The 19,451-nt window shown below is 46.8% G+C and overlaps 1 protein-coding gene across 3 annotated transcripts in view; it reads right to left on the bottom strand.

Moving 5' to 3' along the window:
* Window positions 1-19,451, bottom strand: part of MYO7A (myosin VIIA) — a 284,107-nt gene that overhangs the window by 256,771 nt on the left and 7,885 nt on the right. Inside the window, exon 1 of one of the 3 annotated variants that reach the window (XM_029602174.1) lies at window positions 12,866-12,949. The exons of the other annotated variants lie outside the window; for them this stretch is intronic. The gene's annotated coding sequence lies outside the window, so the exon portion shown is untranslated. Of the gene's footprint in view, window positions 1-12,865; window positions 12,950-19,451 lie in introns of those variants that run through there. 3 annotated transcript variants of the gene reach the window in all.

Here is a 19,451-nt window from a genome sequence, read left to right as displayed (position 1 = left end):
CCACGTCATGACAATAACGAGATGAGTCGATGCCCTTCTATAAGTGTTTCGGTGGGGGAGGGTTTCCCTATCTTGAGAATATAAATGTTTAGGAAAGAGAGATTAAAAGGAACAGAAGTGACGCCCAGCATCGCTCACGAGGAGCTAGTTGGCAGCTTTTCTCCATTGCCCCTGCCCTCTTCTCCCAGATACAGAGATTGCCAACATATCTAGGGCAGGCAAAATGCACCCATTCATTTGTGCTGCTCTCTGTAAACACACAACCATGCTCCCAGCATCTCTCTCCCACCATGTGGTAGAGGAGTAATCCACAGCCTGATATTCAATAGACCTAGGCACCCAACTTAATAAATTAGGTGCCCAGATTTTTTTTAATTTTAAACATTTTCCGGGGCTTGGCTCCTACGTTGAGATGCCTTAATGTTAAGCACCTTACAAGAGGGCCGGAGCCAAAAGCAGAGCCAGGGCTCAGAAATGAAGTCAGGCCCGCAGCGATTCCCGGCACCGGTCGCTTAGGTTTACCTAAATGTAAGCAAGTCGACACCTCTCCTTAACTTTAATTAGGAGCCTCCTTTAGACATCTACATTCAGCAGTTTTAAGCACCTCATTTAGGCATCTTAAATAGCTGTAAGGCTCCTAATTAAAGTGCCTCGAATCAGGCAGCGAGCCCTCTTTTAATATCGGGTCCCCCAGTGATTGGAGCAGGGAGCTGAGAAGCAGGGAAGCTTAGGGTTCAAATCCCACTTCTCCCACCGACGTAACTTGTGACCTTGGGCAAGTCACTTCACCCTCCAGTGCCTCGTGTGAAACCGTAGGGGGGGTCGTTTACTAAAGGTCTTTCCCCACTCGGTGCCTATGAGAAAAAAACCTTTAGTAAATAAGGCTTTCAGATTGGAAATACCTGCTGTACCTGAATTGTAACTCGCCTGGAGCCCGGGTTTGGAAAGGCGAGTAATTCAATTTTAAAAAATATATGCACCCTGTATCTTTTTCCCATCGCGCTATTCTCTCCTCACTGCATGGTACACTGGACAACTATACAGATAGCTCAGCTCTCGGTCACGTTTTTACACTGAAAGACAGGCCAGTTCCTAAACTCCATAAAACATTTATTGAAAGATACAAACTGAAAACAAAACAAACCCATAGAATTTACTCTAGGATGATAAGGAAGCAAGAATATCTGGAACAAGGTGCGTTACAGATGACCTGAAGTCTTTTTAGTGAGAATGCTCTGCTCCCCACCCTAGACTTAACCAATCAAAGCAAGGTTACATATCTTTGCTGACAGGTACATGCAGTAAGGGGTAGATTTTCAAAGGGTTACGCGGGTATATTATGCGCGTTGAGCCTATTTTGCATAGTCTCTGCGGCGCGCGCAAGCCCCGGGAAGCGCGTATGTCCCGGGGCATTGAAAAAGGGGTAGGAAGGGGCGGGGCCATGGGCGTGGCACCGGTCCAGGGGATGGCGAGCCGGCAGCTGGCCGGCGTGCGCAAGTTACGCCTGCCAGAGGCCAGAGGCAGGCGTAACTCCTGAAACAAAGGTAGGGGGGATTTAGGTAGGGCTGGAGGGGGTGTTAGATAGGGGAAGGGAGCGGAAGGAAAGTTCCCTCCGAGGCTGCTCCAATTTCGGAGCGGCCTCGGAGGGAACGGGGAAAGCCATCGGGGCTCCCCTAGGGCTTGGTGCGCACAAGGTGCGCAAGTGTGCACCACCTTGCACGCGCCGACCCCGGATTTTATAACATGTGCGCGGCAGCACGTGCATGTTATAAAATCGGGTGTACATTTGTGCGCGCCAGGTAGCGCGCACAAATGTACCCTGCGCACGCTTCTTTAAAAATCTACCCCTACACCTGCAAATGCAATGTTTAATACAGCCACTGGGTGGCATCATAACACTAAAACATAAGATCTGGGCATGCAGAACATACACCTGATATAAAAGGTGGCACTACTAGCCACCCATTTGTCTATCTGCCTTCTTTTCTGTGCACTGTATACACTGGGGTTGCTCTTTAATCTTGCATTCTCCCTACCTCTGCTCATATTTTCCCTCTCTTGTGAACTCACCCCAGCTGTCTTGGGTTCAGGCCTGGGCGGAGAAGACGCGAGACGCTGCACAGTATTAACAATTCATTGTTCCAAAACTGGCAAAAAGCCACTCCCACCCATTTCAGTATGGTCAGTAGGGATGTGAATCGTGTCCTCGATCGTCTTAACGATCGATTTCGGCTGGGAGGGGGAGGGAATCGTATTGTTGCCGTTTGGGGGGGTAAAATATCGTGAAAAATCGTTAAAAATCGTTAAAAATCGAAAAATCGAAAAACCGGCACATTAAAACCCCCTAAAACCCACCCCCGACCCTTTAAATTAAATCCCCCACCCTCCCGAACCCCCCCCAAATAACTTAAATAACCTGCGGGTCCAGCGGCGGTCCGGAACGGCAGCGGTCCGGAACGGGCTCCTGCTCTGAATCTTGTCGTCTTCAGCCGGCGCCATTTTCCAAAATGGCGCCGGCGAATCGTTTTCGTACGGAAAATGGCGCCGGCAGGAGATCGACTGCAGGAGGTCGTTCAGCGAGGCGCCGGAACCCTCGCTGAACGACCTCCTGCAGTCGATCTCCTGCCGGCGCCATTTTCCGTACGGAAAATGGCGCCGGCCATACGCGTATGGCCGGCGCCATTTTCCGTACGAAAACGATTCGCGGCGGGAAATCGCTCCCTGACCCCCGCTGGACCTCCAGGAACTTTTGGCCAGCTTGTGGGGGGCCTCCTGACCCCCACGAGACTTGCCAAAAGTCCAGCGGGGGTCCGGAAGGACCTCCTGCCGTCCAATCTTTTTCGTCTATGGCCGCCGCCATTTTTCGGCGCCATTTTGGAAAATGGCGCCGGCTGAAGACGACAAGATTCAGAGCAGGAGCCCGTTCCGGACCGCTGCCGTTCCGGACCGCCGCTGGACCCGCAGGTTATTTAAGTTATTTGGGGGGGGGTTCGGGAGGGTGGGGGATTTAATTTAAAGGGTCGGGGGTGGGTTTTAGGGGGTTTTAGTGTGCCGGCTCACGATTCTAACGATTTATAACGATAAATCGTTAGAATCTGTATTGTATTGTGTTCCATAACGGTTTAAGACGATATTAAAATTATCGGACGATAATTTTAATCGTCCTAAAACGATTCACATCCCTAATGGTCAGTGCTTCGCTATTTCCACTAACGGCCCTCTGCTTTATGGTGGTTCACAGTCTTCACTTTCCTGGGATCAACTCGTATATACCAGTGAAAATCCAAATATAATTCAGTCCTGCATGGGAGCCAGTTTAGCAGGAAAATTCCCCTTTATCCTAACAATAGGATAAAAAAAATGCATTATTTCGATAGATCATATACATCAAAGCCATTCCTCACACCCCAAGAAACGACTTAAAAACCCACTTTAAAAGAGCTGGGAAGTGAAGGGACGTGTATTGGCTTTCTTCTGGACATCTGAGTACCAACACCCAGAAACTCACCAAACTACTCTTAGGAGAGCCGCACCTTCCAGTTGGCCTTTGTGATGGGGGCGAGAGCTCAGAAAGGTTCAGAAGTACATACTTGGGTCCAAGCTGATCCGCTGAACCCTAAACCCAGAATCGCATTCTTTTGATTATCCTTGCCTGCCCTGGAGAATACCAACAGCCCCTTCCCTGCCGATTCCAAGCCACGGACCAGGGCAGATTTTGATCTTCAGAAGTCAGATGCAGCTTGGAGTAATTGCACTTTTTTTTTTTCTGGATTCTTCTGTGAGACCAACGACTGCCGTGTACCAGCTGAAAGAGCTCCGAGGCAGTACGTGCCGTTCCCCTCAGAGATACTGTTGCTTAACGAAGTGATGGGAATTTGATTAAAAAAAAAAAAAATTATTGCTGAGCAACGTGAAAGTCAGATGATGAGAATTAAGAAAGGCTTGCCCTCCGTGCCGTGCACCGCCTCAGTGGTACCTCTGGCTCACAAACATGCCTCTTGTTTTCCTATTCTGGTCTGTCTTAGAAGCAGTGACGATCCGTATCACTGCAAGACACAAAGAGCCAGATTTATCACGGTGCGCTTACAGGATAACCACAAGCTCAGGCCTGCCACCTTGCACCCCGGTGCTTTTTAGCACAAACGACGGTTTAATTATGGCATTGTCACATCGTCCCAGGCTTTTTTTTTAATTGAATTTTAAATATCTGAGAAAGAAAGAATCTCACTCACTTAAACAAATCAGAGAAAGCCGGGAGAATGGGGCGCGAGAGTAGAAATAAGAGAAAAAAAAAAAAAGAAACGGGCACAGGAAATGGAGCCGGGTGGGCCACAGGGACCATGGCCTGACCCAACGTTTTGTCCCGCCCGGCATCAGAAACCTGGCAGGGCAAGAACGGGGGGTTGGTTGGTTTGCCCCCTCCCCCTCCTTATAAAAGGGGACATGAGATTACAGACATTAAGCATAAACCGGCCAATCAGCCATAGCCCAAGCCAGCACTGCCTACAGCTTGCAACTCATTTAGGGCAATGCCAAAGTTTTGGTATCCCCAACTCTGACAGGGAGCAAGTGGACTCACCCCAGACTTATCTCCGTTTGTAAGAGCTGTTCAGTCCAGCATCCTGTCTCCCGTGGTGGCCACTTCGGGCCACTCGCTAGCTCCTGGCAGATCCTGAAGGGGGAGATCCGTTCCCTTTTGATCACTCCCACCCGGAGTGTCCACCCTGTTTGCAGTTCTTGATTTTCATCTACAAAATTTAATCTACAAAAAAGACCAACCTTTCCTACCAACCTCTATGCAATATCACTGACCAGCCACTGACCAGAAATGGACTGGTCCCTGAGGCACTCCACTGGCCGTCCCTGTTTGTTTGGAGTAAGCTTGGCTCACGCCGCCCTCTCTGTTGCTTACCACTCAACCAATTTCTACCTCAGTTTACCAGCAAACAACTCACCCCATGCTGCTCAGTTTATTTATGAGCCTCCTGCGTGGGCTCTTACCGAAATTTCAGTACACCACATCCAGCACTCACCTTTTCTTTGCTCACCCAGTCAAAGAACTGTATCTGATTTTAACTAAAGGGTAGCAGTGACAGGTTTAGGATTTTGACATCCCTAGGTACTGCTGGTGCTGTCAAATTCCCCTTCCCTCACAGCAGGCAAGTGACTCTGCTCTCTCTGCTCTAGGCTCACCTTCTCTCCTCATACCTCTGAATGCCAGGACGGGAAGGGTTGAACTAGGAGCAGAGTGGCTTTTCTTTGCTCCTTTCTGGCTGCCCTGGCCTCATCCTCTCCTCCTGTTCCATGCACAGGACAGGTGGGGAGGGACTGGAATATGGAGTAGAGCAGTTTTGTTTGGTTTTTTTTTTGCTTTGTCCCTACCAGCCTCACTCCTCCCCTCCAGTTTTCTGCACTGGGAGGGGAGGGGCTGAAGCAGGAAGCAGAATGCCGTTCTCAGCTCCACACAGCTGGGAAGCAGCAAATCCTCAGCTGGACTGCTGCCCCTCCCAGATTTCTGCCACCCAAAGCTCAATGAGCATGGGGAGACCGGCATGTTTGGAAATGGCCTCACTAATTTTAGTGATGGGAGGGGGAGGAATTATTACAAAATGTGGTTAGTAAGAAAGAAATGGAAATGGTCCTAGATTGAATGAAGTATTGGTCATGGAAGAATCAAAGTTGAAGATGGCAATGCCTAAAACAGCCTCCCAGCTGAAGTGGTGAATGGCAGCACTTCTACAGATCTTGGGCATGCCTGGAACATAATATATAAGGGCAATGGTAGGAAAAGGGATGAGAAGTCAGGTAGAAGACATGGCAGGGAGCTGGCATTGGAGCTGCAGATAGCACCTTGTATGCTTATCAACCCAAAGTGGAAGAATCTCATCTGGATGAGTCAATACGGTCTTTATCTGCCATCATTTACTATGTTACATAGCCCAGAGCAAGGAATGAAGAAAACGAGAAAGGAGATTGATTATATTATTAATGGCAGTATTGTGTGTATGTTGGCGGGGGGGGGGGGAGTATTATTTATTAATTTTCAAACAGAGGTTTTCAAGAAAACCTTGAACAAAGAAAATTCTTAAGAGCGGATGCAATATGGTAACCAGGAAATATATAAACATAAATATTATTTCAACCCTCAGAATTAAGTCCACAATTTAAGAGATCCAAGAAACTCAATCAAACAAGCGGTTAGATTTGAAGAAAAAGGTAGCTAAAAAATGCTAGATACCGGGAAATACAAAATTAAGTCGCCAAATATCATCTACACCCCTGGTACTGTCACAGAGAAATCAGGAATCACCAATTTATCCACAAGAAAGAAAAGAAAGTTGACTGGGCTCAAAAAACACATGCATGTTAGCATTATATTTAAAGCAACGTTTGCAGGGGAACTTAAGAAAAAATGGTCCCCTCCAACTACAAAACTCTAAGGTCTCATCAGAAGAAACTGCTCCTGTTTCCTCTGAGTAGATCTTACGTCTAGGAAAGCCATCACATTGCACTGCAAAAAGGGTAAGCCTCAAAGCCCTACAATCCATCTTAAGGAGCCACTCCTTACCTGAATCGAACACCAACGTAACCAACCAGGTAGAAGTTTTAGCCAAGGAAGCTTCAGATGTTTCAGGTACAGTCGTAAGATCCAGAGAGTCAGCAGAAACAGAAGGAAGCCCCCGAGACTGACGAGATTCGGTCTTAGGAGGCGGAAGACAGCACATTTTATTTTATGTGTGTAGCATTTGCAGACAGCTAAAAAAACTTTAAAATATATAAATAAAATAATCCATAAACCCGAGCAATGCTGATTCAGGAATCTTAAGAACTTCCTTCATATACCTCCTGAACGTATCCTCAGATGAGACCATTAGGAACACAGGGAAAATTAATAAATCACGAGTTCTTACGTCATGATGAATTCTCCAGGTTTTCAATTTTATTTGAAAGTAAAATGTTGTCTTTCACTAAACTTTCCTGAAGGCTTTTAACCTGGGACATAGAATGTCGAGTCTCAGCAATACATTGATCCATTTCCACTTAGGAGTTCTCAAGTAGTGACAAACGTGAATCAAATGCAGTAACAGCAGCAGTAAGTTGAATGGAAATAGCTTTACCCAAACCTTCAATGGCTTCCCATATGGACTCAAGAGTGAATATATAGAAAGTCTCGCCATCAAAAGGTTTCCCTGCAGACTTTCAGCTGCAGAGTCAGGAAAATCAACCACTACATTGTGACCAGAGTCCTCCATTAGCACCCAAGTGGGACCAGGAACTGGAGAGCTATCCACACCGGCCCATATGCCGGGTCATGCAGCAGGAGATCCATTCATCACGTTCCCTGCCTTGGAAGGAGCCGCTGAAACATCATCAGTATGTGACTTACCAAGCTGCAAGGAGAGGTCCCCGCTAACTGCAGGATCTGGGGGTGGCGTCCAGGTCTGCCAGGCTAAGAGAGAAAGACGATCCTGGGGAAGCAGGAGGCAAGCTTTCCCCCTCCCGTACTTCTCAACGGATGCACCGACAACATAATTCCACGAAAGACATGAACGTTCATCGGGCCACGAGGAGAAGAAGCACCAGGTGCTACAGTGAGAGAGCCAGTCCTGGGTTTCCTTTTGCGACTCATTTAAGGTAATAACAAGAATAACTTAGAACACAGAGGACAGCGCCTAGCAGCCTGTCGCCAGCTTGGATCCCCTTCAGCGAAAATGGCAGTATTGTTTTATATTGATTTTGTTACCCAATTATAACATGGGCTATAATTGTTATAAATAACTAAAATGCTTGATATGATCACATTCAACAGGTAGATCAAAGAGCCTTACTGGGGATCTTTTCACATGCAGGACTGTAGACAGATCAAAGATGACCCAATAAGATTAAGGGGAAAGCGATCAAAAGTCTTTCAAAGGAAAAGTGTATTTTTTTTTATATTAAATGTGGTTGGAGGTAATATGGGCCTAATAATTCAATATTGAGACTGCACCTTGAGTTCTGGAGGACATATAGCAAGAATATTGAGAAGATATAAGCAGTTTGGAGAAGGGCTGCTAAAATGATACAGGGCCTACAAAACAAACCCTACAAAGAAAAGGCATCAAAACCCCCAAAATGTACTCACCGGATGACAGAAGGGAAAGGGGAGAAATGAGAGAAACATTTTAATATGTAACAGAATGCTTTGTAACAGCCAGAAATATGACGCCGAACAGTGAAGACAAGGGTCAGAGAATGCAAAAGCCACACGTTAAACAAGATTATATAAATAGTAAGTAGAACGTTTCCATACCTTTGAATAAGGTTTGGCCAAGTTCCTGGAGGAAAAGTCCATTAACCATTATTAAGATGGAGTTGCAGAAATCCACTGCTTATTCTTGGGATGAGCAGCTTGGAATCTATCTACCACTTGGGATCCTGCCAGGTACTTGTGACCTGGCTTAGCCACTGTTGGCTTGATGGACCTTTGGTCTGACCCAGTATGGCAGATCTTATGATCTTAATATATATGGCTTCTCCTGTGTTCTCGGCCAGAATATTCAGCATCCTAACTTTCTTGGACGGCCCTTGGTATGCTTTATAGCCTAGTTAAGTATTTTTCAGGAGCAAGACTCTAGTGAATTCAACAGGCAATCAATTTTACCTTTAATTCGATGATACTCACCAGGAGGCTTGGAAGTCAGTGTTTCTTCAAGGTCTACGTTATGACTCTTATATAGTCCAACATTTTTAATATAATCACAGAATCAACTGGAGCTCAGAATTAACTTTAAAGCTTAAAAGACCAAACATGAAATTTGGTCTTGGCTGTTTTAACACTTGGCTCGTCCTTAGCCTAGTTCATGGATCGCTACCCTTTAAAACATTGCTTATGATGTACGTATGTATATCAACAAAACTAACGTCAGAATTAGAGCTAAGTGAGCTAGTGAAAATTCGATTCTGAATTTCCTCAGAAATTTGAATCTGACTCTGATTTTCTAAATTGGATTTCCAAGGATTGTTTCAGATTTATGCAAGGATTCAGAGATCCAAGGTACTCTAAGTCAAAGCAAATAAGAAAATCAGAGTCAAGAAGTGAACGGTCCAGATTTATTTCAGTTGGGATGAAATTTTACATGGATATGGGGCTTGTCCTGGTTCTGTTCTGGTTATATGAGCTCCCAGTTTAGACAGGCTTTGTATTCAAATCTGAGTCAGTTTACCAGGACTTGATCAGAACGGGCCACTTGCCTCCCTCATTTCGAAATTTCTCCATGTTTCCAGCCCACCTCCGAATTCTAACTATTTCTTCCATGAAAACCGAGGGGAAACTCTGTTTCTCCCCAGCTTGGATGGGAGCAACACGAAAGCCATCTCACATGATGGATCCAAAAAAAATGGGGATAACCACGAAGAGGAGATTTCCTTCCTGATTCTCGACAAAGCCGTCCATCTGGTGGTGGTGGGTCTTCCGTGGCTGCATAAGCACTCTCCTACCATCAACTGGGAGATGCTACAACCATAAACAGGGCTCCAAGAAAGCATGGGGAGCCAACCCTGATAAACTTTGGGCGCGCTTGGGATAGATACGAGAGGGGGACATGGGCAAGGGGAAAGTTGATGTTGGGTTGCTTGCACCAGGGCGATTTATATGCACATCTACCAAGAGAGGATGAAGCTGAACTGGCTAGATAGGACGGGCCATTTTGGTATTTGCTATGTTACTATGAGTAAATCTGTGGATCTGGGTTGTTGGGTTTTTCCCCCCCCCCATATCTCCTGATATTAGTAATGCATCAGAAGTCACGTCATTGCTTTAGTACCCAGCCTGAAAGTACAAAGTAAACACAGCGGATGAAAGCTGCTACCATAGTGTATATAGAAAAATAGGATGTTAAAAGTAGTGGTCAGCAGCCTGCTTCAGTGGGGCAGTCACTGACAGTGAAAGCTGATCCAGTGGTCTACAAAACTCTTTCTAAATTCAAACCAAAGTTCTTTGCATTTTGCTTTCAATTCCATGTTGTACTAGTAAATTAAGCTCTTGGCGTTATTAGGCAGTTGCCCTGTAAAATGTCATTAGATGACTTCTTCAGATTCAGATACGAAGCTTTCAGCTGGTGCGAACTACTCCATGGACACCTGCAGCCACAGGCACTATAACTTCAGTGTTAGGAACATGGCACAAATAAGGTATTGTCCAGTTACTCTGGACTCTGCTTTTTCTTTTTTCTAGTTTAATGATGCACAGTCAACAAACCTCCACTGGAAAGACATTAGTACAACTAGGGGTCACGAAATGAAACTCCAGGGAGGAAGACTCAGAACCAACATCAGGAAATATTTCTTCACGGAGAGGGTAGTGGATGCCTAGAATGCCCTTCCAAAGGAGGTGGTGAAGACAAAAACCGTGAAAGATTCCAAAGGGACATGGGATAAACACTGTGGATCCCTAAAGACTAAAGAATGGAAATGAAGAAAAAGTGCATGGGGATAACTTTGCTGGTGTGGCGGTTACTACCCTTAACCAATAAACCTTCTTACTGTTGATAGAACTCCAATATTGCTCTCTGCTTTAACAGTAGGGGAAAAAGAAAAGGGGAATCAGATTCAGACAGCAACCAAAAGTCACTAAATTTTAAGGTCTGGGAAAACAAACAAGCCTGGGAGTAACTTGCTGATGCGGCTGTTACTACCCTTAACCAATAAGCCTGATGCTTTTGATGCTACCATGAGCTTGCTGGGCAGACTGCATGGATCTTTGGTCCTTTTCTGCCATTATTTCTATGTTTCCCAATATTTTTCGGTAGGAAAGTACTATGGTCACCTAAGAACAGGCACATCAAGAAGTGTTGAACAGAGTTTTCAGCTGATTTGTGCCTTAAATCCAGTTAGCAGCACCATTTCAACCATTAATACCTGTCAAAAATATCCTGCCCTCCCCCAAATTAATAAAATGCAGCCATACTTTCTAAAGGACTTATAAGCGCTTGTGGGTTGTTTTTTTTTAGCATGCCCTTGCTTGAACGGTGCATTTTTCTCACTACACTAACGAGATGCTCAGAAAGAAAAGAAAAAAAAAAACCCAGCCTCTGAAGCTGGCTGGATAAGCTTTCAGTAATGACCTTTCTATGGCAACGCAAAGACTGGAAAATCTCCAGCAAGCAGGCTTAGACGAAGAGGGGGGGAGGCACGGAAGCGTTGCACGGCTCGGGGTCACGCAGGCACCACCAGGAGAGGGGATTCGGAATCGGGTGACGTGTTTTGGGGGTGCCATGACGTCAGCAGCGCGAGCAGTGACAGCTGGAATACCCGTGGAACGAGCGCTGCCTGCGTTTACGGTGCTCGTGAAAGGGAGGAGTCGAGCACGCGAGGGAACGTGGGTGCCCTAGATGGGGGCCGCGTGCTCGCTCTCGGCAAGTGCGAGTCCCGGGGTTTTCAGGCTAAAAGTTTCTGCAGACGCTTAGCTCGTGCCAGTTTCCGCCTGCTCCGTTCGGTTTGCAATAACGTCGGAACGTTGGGCTACAGCGCCAGGAGCTTTCCTTTGCAATTTCTTGGTGGGATTTGCCATATTTTATATCTCTCCCCCCCCCCCCCAAAAAAAAAGTCCTTTAGCTCAGCCATTGCCATGATAATCCGCCGCCGGGAGCCACAAACCACAGCTCCCTCCGCAACCGGATAACGTGGACCCTAGGGTCTGGTCACTGGGTTTCGCCATTGCTCGATGACTGAGACTCCTTCCCCCCCGCCGCCAGGTGCCGGTCCAGGAATGGGAGATCAGAGCCGTGTGTCCCTCCGCTGTGATTTGTGACTTTTACCAAACGCTTGTGCTGTATCTCAGGAAGAAAGTGCAAATGTTTTAGGTCTCTGGGAGCCGGCAGCAGGTGGAGAGCAGGGCATGCAATGCAGCCCCGGTCCGTGCACCGTTCACCTGGCGAAAGAAGCTTCTCTTCCCGGCTATTCCGCTCAGCAGCCGGAACTATGGGGGGAGGGGGGGTGATCATTGCTGGAGTAACAGCAAGAAAACAAAGATCGGCATTTGAGACAGTTACAGTGCAGGCTTTTGTCTTTGCAAAGAGATTAGCGTTGGAGAAGCCTTTTTCTCGCTCTCTAGTTAGGGGCTGGGCCAGCCTACCTCAGATGCTCTTTGCTGTTTGTGATGGTTGAAATGTGCAAGAACTCAGCCAGAACCAAGAGCCCCACTTCACCTTCCTCCTGCAGGAACTGGAGTTTGCTCGTGAATGTGCCCTCTCCCCCCCCCCCCCCGAAAAAAAAAAGAAAAAACTATATATATATATATATATATATATAACTACAGGAACCTTTCTCCTTTTCTAAATAACACGAATATCATCCCTGAGTCTGCCCAATGCCTGCTCTCAACGGGAAATCTTGAAAGAGTTCAAAAGCCCGTGCCGGAGGGGCTCAGTTAAGACGCTTTTCGGGGTGAGCAGAATTAACTCTTAAGGGGGTTCGCCCCCCTTTTCAAATTCTAAGAGCGGGCACAATAAAGTCGGGACATCAAACTCTGGCCAGTGCAAGCCGACGCATTGTTTCGGTGACAGCCGCGACACGCCCTGTAACGAGGAGCCTACGAAAAAAAGAGCACGAGTTATTCCGCTGCACGCCGGCTCTCTGAGAGATAAATGGAATAACTCCGGGGCAACTTAATCCGCCAAGTGCCCCCCTCCCGCCCCCCCATACACACACACACACAAACTCTAAAGGACGTGCGAAGAAAAACCCACCCCAAGAACAGGAGAAGCGCGGATTCAATCCTTGTCCCGGTTCAGGAAAGCACCGGCCACGCGTGTGGATCGTTAATGCCGGCCCAGCTCCTGAGAGGCTTTCGGCGAATCGGGGCCGTCCGGCGCAGCTCACTCACCTCCTGCCGTCGGGGAGCCGGCGCCCCGCTCTGCATTCGGCTGGACACCTGTCCCGGCTTTCCAGGTCCCGTCCCCCCCCCCGGGACCGCCCCGCCGCCGCTCGCACTCCCTGGATCCTTCTTGGCGAGGGGAGGAGATTGTGGGCGAAGATGTCCGGACTCTCTGTGACATGGGGGGGCGGCAGGGAGGCTGCCGAAGGTGCCATGGAAATTCCTTTCAGCAAGGGCTCACAGCCCCCGGGGCGGGAGGGCAGCTGCCCTCGGGAGACCCTGCTAGTGAAAGGAAGTCTCCATCGATTAGATGGAGGAACTGAACGGCAAAGGGCTAGGAGAGGCGAAAAAGAATGGAAAGTAGAAACCCCGATGTAAAATTCAGATTTAAGCTTTCAGTTCATTCCAAGCTCTCGACCTCTTCCTCGCTTCACAACATAGCGGACGATTTAGGATGATAATCTCAAAGCGCACCAGGCAGTTTGAAAGCCCACCACATCTCTTGACAGGCAGCACATGGCCAGGATGCCTTTCCCCTCTATTGCCCCTTAGGAAAGCCTCACCGGACGGGGATTACTAACCCCCTTCGTGCCACCCGCTCTGTCAGACCTTCAGTGCAAGTTATCACCTCGCCTCCATCAAGTGGCAGCCACTTACCGCATTTATTTCATCTACGCTTAAATTCGTGGTGAAATATGGGTTCACCGCCGCCGCCAGGGGAAAGGGTGCTGTCCTCCGAGCAGGCACTTCCCGTGCATCTGGGGCTGACACCACAGTTTCTATACAGAAAAAAAAAATCCTACAGCCCGACTGGGAAATTAAAACACAGGCACTTCACACCTCTCACATGCCTGCATCAGGGCTGAACACGCGTTAAAGTGGCATTAACGCACGTCGAGGCAGATGCAACGCAGTGCGCCCAGCCTAGCGCGCAGGTTAACGAGCGGTTGGACGCGCATTTCGGACGCGCGTCCATAACCGCGGATGCAGTAAAGGGATCAGCACCCTCCAAAATGTGCGTCCAAACAAAGGTGTAGCTCATAGTGCTCATCACATAGAAATGCCACATCGATGAGGCTATTAGCTTTTACCCTGCAATGCAAAAATTTTTCCATGTGCCCAAGGAGCACTTTTTAACTCGTCAAATTTTACACCTTACCAGAGCAGGCATAAAGTCTTGCCGCGTGACAATTGGTCTACTTAAAAACCAAAAATACTGCTTTTCTGTCGTTCCTCCTACCTAGGCTCATTGCGATACGAGCAGGAGGAACCACAGAAAGCAGCATCCTGAAAACAAAAGGCTTGAAGGAAAAAAACATTTCTGGGCACACAATACACATGCACTATATATACACTCCAGGCCGTGAATATTATGTCGGTAAATTCACTGCCATGGGATAAAACGGATGCTGGTAAATTGAGTGTCCATTTTGATAACCTGCACACAGCCACCTCTCCTGGGTGCCCGATGCTGAGAATGACCTAGGGACGCACAATTTATCCATAGCGTGTCCGTTTTAGTGCGCGCCCAAGAGAGGTGAATGTGCACGCGTTAAGAAACAGGCGCCCATGGATTAATTCCATTCATTCAGATTTCAAATTTAAATTAGCTGATTAGTATGCAAAATTATGATAACCAATTCATTTAAATGTAGTGCAGATCATCTGAATACATTTGTACCCATTACCATGGTCATTTACACAAAAGCTTAACTACATCTCTAAAGAGAAGGGTGACCAAAATGATAAAGGGGATGGAACAGCTACCCTGTGAGGAAAGGCTAAAGAGGTTAGGGCTGTTCAGCTTGGATAAGAGACGGCTGAGGGGGGATATGATAGAGGTGTTTAAAATCATAAGAGGTCTAGAACGGGTAAATGTGAATCGGTTATTTACTCTTTCAGATAATAGAAAGACTAGGGGGCATTCCATGAAGTTAGCACATAGCACATTTAAAACTAATCGGAGAAAGTTCTTTTTTACTCAACGCACAATTAAACTCTGGAATTTGTTGCCAGAGGATGTGGTTAGTGCAGTTAGTATAGCTGTGTTTAAAAAAGGATTGGATAAGTTCATGGAGGAGAAGTCCATTACCTGCTATTAAGTTCACTTAGAGAATAGCCACTGCCATTAGCAATGGTTACATGGAATAGACTTAGTTTTTGGGTATTTGCCAGGTTCTTATGGCCTGGATTGGCCACTGTTGGAAACAGGATGCTGGGCTTGATGGACCCTTGGTCTGACCCAGTATGGCATGTTCTTATGGTTAAATGTTTGCATTAAACATACACGGTAACACGAAATCGTAATGCCTGTGTTAACAGTGCTTTTGGCATGCAATTTTCAAAGGGAATTCTGCAGGTAAATGTGGAGAAAAATCCTTTGAAAATCCCTCAGGGGGCAACGTATGCTCCCATTCCACAGCACACATATTTTTTACCCACAGAGAAAGGAGACCGCAGTGGGAAGGGTAAGGAGAAGGTAGGTGCAGGGATCTCGTTTTGAAATGCCCCAGAGTTCTTTAGCCTCCCTTACCCTACTTCCTTTACCCTGCAAAGCATGCAGGGTTAAAGATCTTGTGGCATTGGCTCACCGGCGGATTTCTGAAAGGTAAACTGCGGGGAATTTCCCTTTGCAACTCCCTTTGCAGGCCTGCGGGGACTCGAGAACCGTGATCACTTTGAAAAATGGCCTGCAAGAGGAACACCGTGAGTAACTTGTGTGCAGAAGCCCTGCACATAAATTGCACCAGTTTCCACATTGAACGTACATGTATTCATTTGCTTGGCAAGTTATCCAAAATAATGCACACAAACTCACCTACTCAGAGATGCACACTTGCTCTTTGCAGGGCATAACTTGTCTGCTTGTTCATTTACATGCAGACTTTTGAAAATCTAAAGTATGAGCGTAAATTGCAACTCCACCCCAGCTCCACTCCCCGGAACGCGTGGCTTTTGTGCTCATAAAATCAGGTTAGGCACGTGCTTTTATGCAAACAAATCCGGGGCAATTTTATTTCAAGCTGTTTGGTCGAATAAACCTGTGTGACTTTGAAAATTACCTCCTTGAAGGGCAATTTTCAAAGCTATGTAGGCTGGTGCAAAGGACAGCAGTACTTGCCCTTTGAAAACTGGCCAAGGAAAAAGGACCTCAGAATTTTTCACCGCTGTTTCCGTGCTTTTTCCCAACACAATGTACAGACTTTTGGATCCCTCCTCTCTCTTTCCCCGGGGAATGATTCCACGGAAATGTATCTGCTTCACGCACAGGGTGGGACATTTTCAGAAAACCCTTTTACTCATGTATGTAGCCACTTGAATGGGTAAGTGACTTTTGAAAATCGCCCTGTAAAGTTTTTACTCCCTTTATCTGTTGACATCATTTGTAACCTGCCCAGATATCGGGATATAATATAACATCCATAAACTGTACATAAAACAATAACAACAAAAAAAACATGACAATACACTTGTCAACAGCATAATAAATAACATAAAACAAAAATAAAACTAGAAGCCTAAAAATAATCACAGCTAAGCATTCAGACCATTGCTCAAGACTGGCTCAGATAAAATAATAGTACCCATAACATCAACCACTGGAAAAAACAAGCATCAGACTGACTGCTAAAACAGTTAAAGGTAAATACTTAGAATGAATCACTAAAAGCCAAAAAGAATAAATATGTTTTTAATAACTTGAGAAAAGTGGACAGAGAGGACTTTTCTCTAAGATTAGCAAGGAGTGTATTCCAAAGACTAGGGCCCACGAATCAGGTGTCAGCTGCAGTGCTAATGTGTGCCTTAAAATCATATTAGTGTGTGTAATTAGCACACATTGATAAATAGGCCCCCACAGTGACGTAGAACCAAAGTACACAAGGGCAGAGAAGGATGGATTGGCCCAGCTGTACCACACTGCAAGGATACATCTCACCTGCCGGTAGGAGAGGCTTGACCACATGCATATGATATCGCTCCCTATCCAAGTCATTTTTTTGTCTTCTTCACTGTTTCTCTATCGTCCTGGGTCAACGGGCATGCAAGTTCCTATGCTTAATTCAACACTCGCTCCCTTCCTTCCGCCACCACCCCTCACCCGTGCCTTACTTCCAAGCTTTGTGATCATCTAAACAGCTCACCAAAACCAACAAGGCTGTTGTCCAAAAAAACCCCCAATGAAACTGTTTCTCGGAATCCTGACACTCTATGCCCCCATGGCTTGCAGGAAGTACTGGGCTACGACCAACCTGCCAGCCTTCACCTTTCTGAGGGCTTGTGGCTTGTTTGCTCCAACCCGGCGGTGCGTACACATATATCTCATTCATATTCATTAGGGATAGCCTAAGAATCAGACTGGTCTGCAGCTCTGGGGGATTAGTTTGACCTCCCTGCTTTATCTATTCCTGATCATCTTGTTGAATAGGCGCAGGCCACCATCAGGGTTAGACTGTGACAAAAAAAAAAAACAGCCCAGGAGGGCTGGAGAGGGGCATGGAGAAGGCATGAGCAGGAGGAGCATTTTCCCCTCCTCTTCAGGGCCAGTGGCTCCTGTTGGCTAAAGCCCTTTGCACACCAGGCTCCTCCCCCCTGCACACCAGGCTCCTCCCCCATTAGCTCACCTTCCAAACACTCTTCACCCCTTAATCTCTCACTAGATTTCTCCGCGCACCACAGGTCCAACGTGTCACGTCTGCCGTACGCTTCTCCTTCACAGCTGGGTTTGTTGTTGTTGCTTTTTTTAACGTTGTCTTTATTATAATAATTTGCAATTTTATACTTCAATGAAGAAAGTTTTCAGAGGAATACTAATGAGAGAAGAAAAAAAAAAAAAGCAAACACCACCCAAGAACTGGCTGGGGCATGGCAAGGCATTTTGCCTTTGTAAGCCCACAATTAACAGAACCCGACTTCAGTTGCAAGAAACCACAGCAAACGGTGAAAAAAGAAGCAGACTACTCATTCTTTCAAAGGGATTCAAGGTAGAGAGGAGCCCAGTGAATTCTGGGATGCAAAGGAGGTCTGGCCCCCCAGAGTCAGCAAAAATACAGGAAACTTTCCCATGAGTCCTAACCCAGTTTCTTGTTTTATTCTTTATGAGTGGGATCAGCATTTGGTCCTCTCTGGAGGACACTGCCAGGCCCGGTTCTGCTTCCAGTGCACAGGAGTGTTTGTCTGTAGTTTGAAACAGCAAATCCGCCCTTCAGCTCCTTTCCCCATCCAGCCTGGGCCACCTTTCCACAAACACCGTACCCGGAAACTCTTGATTTGGTGTGGATTAGGGGGAGGGATGCAGGCATTAACTTTCTCTCTTCCCTCTCCCCACACACACACATTCTCTCTCTCTTTCCCCCACAATATCCAGGCATGACCCCCCCCCCCCCCCCCCAGCACTAAGCCCACCACCACTCTCCCCCTCCCGAGGGGTTTGTGCAGGACCAGGAGGGGTTGGGGAGTTGAGGCAGAGGGCTGGAGCAGAAAGAGCAGGGGACAAAAGAGCCACTCTGCTCCCTGATGGGTGAATTTGGAGTGGATGGAGCTGCTCTATTGTTCCTTCCAGGTAGGCTGACCTGAAGGAGGATGCCCGTTTGTTCAATAGTCCACCAATCTACTAGCATCGACCCCCGTTGTATCCTGCCTACCCTGTGGCTTGCAGTGTTGCTAGCCAGGCTCTCTTTATCCACATCTTTGTTTTCTCCTTATCAACTCTGCCCTTACCTCTGAATGGGAGAGAAGGATAGGTTGTTTTCAATATTGCAGCCTCCTAACCCTGTGCCTACCTTTCTCCTTAGTATAACCCCTGTCCCACCTTCTAGTCAGATGCAGGGGGACAATTCAGGGGCCCGACTGTGTCCCATGCTCCCAATATTCTTTCCCAACAGGGGGAAGGCCTCTCTTTGTAGGGTTTGTGTTGCAGGCCTTGTGGCATTTTAGTAGCCTCCTCCGAACCACTTCCATGCTCTCCATGTCCTGATAAAGGGCTCGGCCTCCAGAACTGAACACAGCACGCGCAGTGCTTCCTGACCTGGCACATACTGCCTAGCCTAACGCCAGTCCCTTGCTCACAATAATGTCTGTCTGCTTTTTTTTCATCCGAGAAGTCTTTCTCTTTTGCCTCTGAGATTCTTCACCACCTCTCGTTCAGCTTTAGCCCTTCACTTTCTGTTGTCACTTGCTGGTCTCAAACCCAGTCCCTATACACTTGCCTTGGGATGCAGAGATCAAAAAAGGTTCAGTTGGCACTGAAGCTAATTCTTAATGTCCCAGTGCTGCACTCCATAATAGATGGAAAATTAAAAAAAAACCAAAAAAACCCCACAAAAAACCTGCCATAGATGTGTCCAACTTCAGGGAAAAAAAAAATTGGTGGAGCAAATGAATAAAACAACCACCCAACATTTTGGGGAGTCATCCCCCTTCCTCAGGGCATGACCATTCACATTCCAGATGTGGACTATTCATCAGCTGAATCAAACAATTCATTCAATCCAAATAGCAAAATACATTCATAAAGCCTTGTATAAAATATTACTGTTTTGTTATAGTCAATTCATACAAAAATTCCTTAAAAACTTATGAAAATGATGGACTTCGG

This window comes from Rhinatrema bivittatum, chromosome 5, assembly GCF_901001135.1.
Source record: "Rhinatrema bivittatum chromosome 5, aRhiBiv1.1, whole genome shotgun sequence".
Lineage (NCBI taxonomy): Eukaryota > Metazoa > Chordata > Amphibia > Gymnophiona > Rhinatrematidae > Rhinatrema > Rhinatrema bivittatum.
Note: the sequence above shows the minus strand (reverse complement) of the source record. Positions and strands in the feature narration are given on the sequence as shown.